This window comes from Hevea brasiliensis, chromosome 2 (genome assembly GCF_030052815.1).
Source record: "Hevea brasiliensis isolate MT/VB/25A 57/8 chromosome 2, ASM3005281v1, whole genome shotgun sequence".
Taxonomy (NCBI): domain Eukaryota; kingdom Viridiplantae; phylum Streptophyta; class Magnoliopsida; order Malpighiales; family Euphorbiaceae; genus Hevea; species Hevea brasiliensis.
Window position 1 is genome coordinate 70,274,813 of NC_079494.1, and position 7,064 is coordinate 70,281,876.

The following is a 7,064-nucleotide window of genomic DNA, read 5'->3' on the forward strand; positions in this document are numbered from 1 at the left end:
GTATAAGTGCTTATCATCTTTGTTATGTGGCATGAGACTCACCACTCCATCTTATTTATATCTCATATAAATACCTTGGGTACAAACATGATTACAATCTTTCTGGATAAGTCATGTCCTGTGTGAAGTATCCTGGATTATGAACCAATTTATGATACTTTGTGCTATAAATACTATCACTCATATTTTTAACAACTTAAGAATAAAATTTCTAACAAAATATCAATGGACCTTTTCTATTACACATAAATAAATTATGTAAACGAAAAAGTGAAATTACCTTTTATTAATAAATTATATATAAGATACATACAAAATGATATGCTTTAGGGCATACTACTAACAATCTCCCACTAGCACTAGAGCCATTCATTACAATATCTTAGACCCATCTTCTCAAGATGTCGATCTAACTGAGTTTTTGACATAGGCTTTGTGAATGGATCAGCTGAAATTTTAGCTGATGCTATTTTCTGCATGGCTACATCGCCTTGCCGAACTATCTATTTGGTAATGTGGTGTGCCTTTCTATGTATTTAGATTTCTTGTGAGACTAAGGTTCCTTAGCCTATAAAATTGGAATGATACAGAGAAGATTAGCATGGCCCCTGCGCAAGGATGACACGCACAAATCGAGAAATGGTCCAAATTGGTCCCTTAGGCAAATCCCACATCGGCAAAGCACGAAGATGGTCTTGGGTTCAAAAAGTAATGATATATAAAATGGGGGAACTAATCACTAGAGGCGCCTTTTGGTGGAATGGCCTGGAGAGTTGGAAGAATTCCAGGGTTAAGCGTGCTCGCTTGAGAGAAATCCTAGGATGGGTGACCTCCTGGGAAGTTCTCCATTCCACCTATGGGACAAAACCGTGAGGCTTATGGCCAAAGCGGACAATTCCTCTAGTGGTTGGTTCCTGATCGTTACAATTGGTATCAGAGCCACTCGCGTGTCCTCTTGAGCGATGGTGGGGCAAACCTCAGCTAGGATGATGAGTCCCAAAAGGGGGGGAGAAAGGTCCCTTAGGCAAATCCCACATCGGCAAAGCACGGAGATGGTCTTGGGTTCAAAAAGTAATGATATATAAAATGGGGGAACTAATCACTAGAGGCGCCTTTTGGTAGAATGGCCTGGAGAGTTAGAAGAATTCCAGGGTTAAGCGTGCTCGCTTGAGAGAAATCCTAGGATGGGTGACCTCCTGGGAAGTTCTCCATTCCACCTATGGGACAAAACCGTGAGGCTTATGGCTAAAGCGGACAATTCCTCTAGTGGTTAGTTCCCGATCGTTACAATTGGTATCAGAGCCGCTCGCGTGTCCTCTTGAGCGATGGTGGGGCAAACCTCAGCAAGGACGCTGAGTCCCGAAAGGGGGGAAGAAAGGTCCCTTGGGCAAATCCCACATCGGCAAAGCATGGAGATGGTCTTGGGTTCAAAAAGTAATGATATATAAAATAGGGGAACTAATCACTAGAGGCGCCTTTTGGTAGAATGGCCTGGAGAGTTGGAAGAACTCCAGGGTTAAACGTGCTCACTTGAGAGAAATCCTAGGATGGGTGACCTCCTGGGAAGTTCTCCATTCCACCTATGGGACAAAACCGTGAGGCTTATGGCCAAAGCAAACAATTCCTCTAGTGGTTGGTTCCCGATCGTTACATCGCTCCTGTGACACCCCTCACCCTACTACAGTGTAGCTGAGCAAGGCATGTCACACTCGGTGCCAGAGTACCCTGTAACACCCCTATTTGTATAGCCTGGTACATTTTATTATTCCGGTGACCGATGTTGGTCTGGACAAGTAAGAGAAGTAGAATCACATCTAAGACACCTAGTTAAACCCTGAACACAAATAATTAGTAATTGCCAAATAGTTAAGTATAAAGAAGAAAAATAAAGTATGAAAAGTTAAATGAGCCAGGAGTCACAACGATGGGTGACCTTCTCGGGAATGACTGCGAGGTCAGTCTAAACTCAAATTTTGAACAGAAAAATGTGACGCCGCGGTCCTTAGGACTATTGCGAACACAGTGGAAAAGAGAAAATCACAGAAAAGAAAATAAGATTAATGACATCACCCCATGACATGAACATGGCCTCATAAATAAATTACTATTTAATTTATTTATTTGACTAAGTCAAACAAATGATAAAAATAAAATTTAAAAGTTTATCTTCTCTATTGTTTCCCGCCACCTTCCTCTCTCATATCTCTCTCTCATTTTCTCTTCATTTCCACCATTTTTGGACTTAGAAAGCTTAATTTTCTCTAGTTTCTTCCCATAAATTTCTTAAACTCCAACACAAAATCACACTTTTAGACCTAGATACATCACTTGGAAATAAAAAGGAAGAAAGAAATCAAAGATTTGACAAGAAGAAATTTTGTCCAATAAGGTTAGTAATCTAAACTTGAAAATTTGTAGTTAAATGATTATGTTCTAGTTTAATTAACTTAGAAATTGTGTAAAATCAAACAAAAACAAATGTTGAGGGATCAAATATGAAATTCGTCCAGCTAGGGTTAGGGTTTGAAATGAATGAGTTTGAAGTGTTTGAATGGTTATTTGAGGTGCATTAGGTGTAGAGATCATGAATGTGCACTTTGAATGCATTAAATTGAACTTTATATGTAGTTAGGGTTTGAGCATTTTGAAGAAATTAGAGAAAAATTTGAGAATTAGCCAAATGATGTAGTTAACCTTATTTGAGTTGAGAAATGGTCAATTGTGACTATTTGTAGTGTGTATGAATTATTGGAAACAAGTTTAAATTTGGATTGGAGAGGGTCAATCTGCAAGCAGCATGACCTAGGTCCCTTTCAGGGACCAAAACTGAAAATTTACTAACCCAATTGGTGTGAAGCCAATTGGGAATGAAACTAGACACAAAATGACATATTTTTCATTCAGGAATCATGCCCAAAAAGTGACCATAACTTAGTGAACACTTAGGCCAAATCTGGAATTGGGCACACTAACCTATACAAAAATAACCAAATAAACAGTAGTTACGTAAATGACATAACTTGGTCTAGGAAGGTCCAAATGACTTGAATTTTATACAAATAGAAAGCTTAGACATAGCCCTACAACTTTCATGAAGAAAAAAAACCCAAAATTTGACCCTATGTTGCCCAAAAACTTACCTGCAGTCAACCCACAAAAATTGCTAAAATCTAGAGTTTGCCCAGAATTCTTGGTAATACCAAATCCGGCCAGCCAAGTTCAAATGGCTATAACTTATGCTACAAAACTTCAAATGGAGTGATTCAAAAAGGGAAATAAAGTTAAGACAATAAGGAACAACTTCTATGAAGAAAACTTAGCCAAATTATCATAGTAACATGACCAATGGAATAGTGCAAAACTAAACACTAAAACTGAAAATTTGTGCCTAAGAGACTTGAAGTTTGAGGGAATAACCAAAACCAACAAATTAGGTAACCAAAATGTGGTATGTGAGTGAAATTGAAATTCCCATACCTATTAAGCATTATCAAGTCAACAAATTGACTTGAATAGTGTCATGAATAGTAACCTCGAAATACAAATTTTAAAGAACGTCAAGATAAGCATATTAAAGTTAGATATAAATAGATTTGAATTTATTTTTGGATTTATGATAAATTATGATACTGAAACACTGTGAAACTATGTGTTTCAATTAAAAAGAATACCGGGAAAGAACCCGAAGCATCGAGTCAAGGCCAATAGGCAACTCGCATCAGGTTTGTGCACAATATAAACATTCTTTAAAATTTCTTTGCAAAGTGCATGAAATGATTTGTGGTTTATTTATATTGCAAAATAATGATTGAAATGTACACTATGCTTTTGATCTAAATTGTTGGAAATTTGAAGATATGTGATTTAATTATCAGTAAATGTTTGATAAATTGATAAGATAGTTTTGAAACCACAGTGTCATGACCATATATTTGAATGTCTCACTAGCATGACTAGTGGGAGAAATTAGTTTTGAATTTTGATTCCTTCTCTGGCTGAAGTGCTGAGGTGTGTGCCAGTAGAAGAAGAAATTTGAATGGGTACCCATAGTTTGAGCTAGCTAGCCTTGTGATTTCTCATAAGCCTCCGGCTATTGAGATGAATATATTTCGAATGGCATGATATAACTGTGTGTTTTTATGAAATTCGTTTTGAGACTTCCAAAATGAAATTGTTTGGACTAAAAGTTTATAAATCATGTTTTGTATCTGTCTTTCATTTTCAATACTGCATTTGAATAAATGTGATTTGAATTATGCATAAATGTTATTTTAGTATATTGTGCACCACTGAGTCATAGTACTCAGCAATGGCTGTTATTGCTATCACAGATATAGAGACTAGAGGAGCAGCGGAGTGAGCTGCTGAGGATCTTGGAGCTTCCTCCCTAAAGTTTTATCGGGTATAATTGTATACTTTAAATGTAATGTATATATTTGTGTATGTAACCGTATGTACATGTATAAATTGACTTTGAGCAGTTGTATAGAGTTTGTAATAATATTATTTTGGATTTTCTAATGTAAATTTTGGATTGATGTATGTAAATTGATTTTACTTTAATGAGAAATGAATGAAATTATTGAGTATTATTTTTTATGACAATTGAATTGAGAAATGGTGTTGTGGTAGTGTTGGATTTGATGAAATGAGATATTGGAAGTGTTTTTACAGGTATTTGAAGAACCATTTTCTTAAAATACAGACGGCACTCAGCTAAAATTTTTCCAAGATTTGCATAAAAATAAAAATAGACAAAAATTTTAACTAGCTTTTAAACTTCTATTAAATGTAAGAAAATGCTCACCACTTTCAAAAAGTAAGAAAATGATTTTTAAAATCCCTTGTAGGGTACTTAATGAGTTATCAGTAGGTGAAGTTCTGTAGTTCATTAGGCATTCTACGGGATTATGTTATACCTTACAGAGGGGTACGGTGTGACACACCCTAACTTATTTTACTTTATTACTTTAATAATAATAAATCCATTTAATTTAATATCAATTATTTTTCGACGGGGAAACTAACGGAGTTTCCCCTATTTTATTATCGTTTGACGTGTTTCACTATCCACCTGTTCAAAATTTTCAATAATATTTTAAAATAAAAATTTCATCATTTCATGCATCATCTATATATTTCAATTCTGTATTCAAATCCATACAATTTCATTCATATCCATTTCCATACATTCCCATTCATGCTCAACTCATGTATGAAAATTTTCAATCTTCATTAATTTACATGATATATAATTTAATCACATATGAACTAACCGATTTATTAATATACATCACATACCTATTAATTACATTTTCATAATCTACATTACAATACTATAACTAAGCATTTTATACAACATACAAATTATTACCTATATGGATCCTATCTACATGCATTGCTGAGGAGGCGACAACCTTGAATACTTCAGAAATTTTGAATAGGTTAAATTTAGAATCTGAGTTAGTGTTCTTCATGAAAGTTGTTCTAAATTGTCTAAGCTTTTTATTGATATAAAATTTAGGTCATTTGGACATTTCTACACTGAGTTATAGCCAAATGAACAAACATTGTTCATTTGGTCAATTTCCAGGACCAGCAGGTTGGTTACACGAATTTGGCCAATTTTTAGGTCATTCTAAGTTTGTTTTCTAGGCAAGGTTTCTTCATCAAAGTTGTGCCATTATGTGTCTAATTTCATGTTCAATTGGCCTTGCACCAATTGAACCTACACAACTCAAGTTAAAGCTGTCTAACCTTGCTGGACTCACACCCAACCCTGTAGGTCACTTCCTCTCAAGGCAGCATTCCCAATCTCAAATCCAAAGCTACAATTCACTTTAATTCCTTATTATACTCAGTCAAATAGTCACTAATTGACCATTTGAACTTCCATTCACCAACACATGAGAAAAATCCAAAATTTGTCCCAAACGCTAGCTCCAAAATTTCAATTCATACAGCATACATCCATTAACATACTAATTACACACACTTTAAACACTATCTCTAATTCACTTTAATCCATCAAAATAATCAGAACTACTCTGCCCCCCCCCCTCCCCCCCCCCCCATAAGGCTGCTAAAATTCAACATATCCTCCAACATAAGTACTTTATTAAATTTTACAACAATTTCTCATTCAATTTACCTTACTAACAAAAATTAAAAAGGGAGAAAGGTGAATATATGCACCAACCTCTTTGGAGCCAAGCTTGGTCTTATAAAACCTCAAGAATTTCTTTACTTCTTGGCTGCCACAAGCTTCTTCAAGGTGTAGGGATAATTTTTAGTGAAGGGATCCTAGGGTTATGCAGTAAGATTGGCTAGGGAATCAAGCTCATTTGGAGCTTTAATGGTGGTCTTCCTCTCTCCATAACATTCGGCCAAGAAGAAAAATAGAAGAAGAAGATGGCTTTTTTTCAATTTCTTTTTAACTCATATATCTCTTTTAATTAGGTTTAAGTATGTTTGTTGAAGTGTGATTGGTGGAGGGATTTTAATTGACACTATATGATGTCAAAAGTCCCATTTTTCTTCATTTTTCCTTTCTTTTCTTTCTTCCATCTTTTACTTATTTTCAATTAAATTTTTTTTATTAATATTAATTCACATTTTATGTCATAATAATTATTTACTTAACTGGACAAGTCGGCAAAAAATCATCTCTGAAGACGAAATGACCAAAATGTCCTTCGTTTGGCTTATCGAGCCAAAATCGTCTGTACCGATCGAAAAAACTTTCTAAGCCTTTTCTTGGCATTCTAATGCCATTGAAACCTCATTGACTCTTCTCTGGAGTCCCAACAATTATTTTATGAATTTTCTCTCGGGTTTACGGCTCCTAGCTGCCATGACCGTAACTTCCCACTGGGTTACCCATCGCTAGGGTATCGGCTCATTTAACTTGTTTGTATTTTATTTCTAAAATTTTTCTTAGATTTTTCTTACTATTATTTGAGTTATTTATGATTCCTCACTCTAGTCTAAATATTTTTCTAGGCGTTCTAGCTGTTCGAACCGACACCTGTCACCGAAATAGTAGAATGTACGTAATGGCTACA

At 35.2% G+C, this 7,064-nt stretch overlaps 1 non-coding gene across 1 annotated transcript; it reads left to right on the top strand.

Annotated features, from left to right (window-relative positions):
- The first annotated feature begins 552 nt into the window (after window positions 1-552).
- LOC131178032 (U6 spliceosomal RNA) lies at window positions 553-654 on the top strand. The gene has a single exon (XR_009147163.1). It is a non-coding gene; the product is annotated as a U6 spliceosomal RNA (small nuclear RNA).
- The last annotated feature ends 6,410 nt before the right edge of the window (window positions 655-7,064 follow it).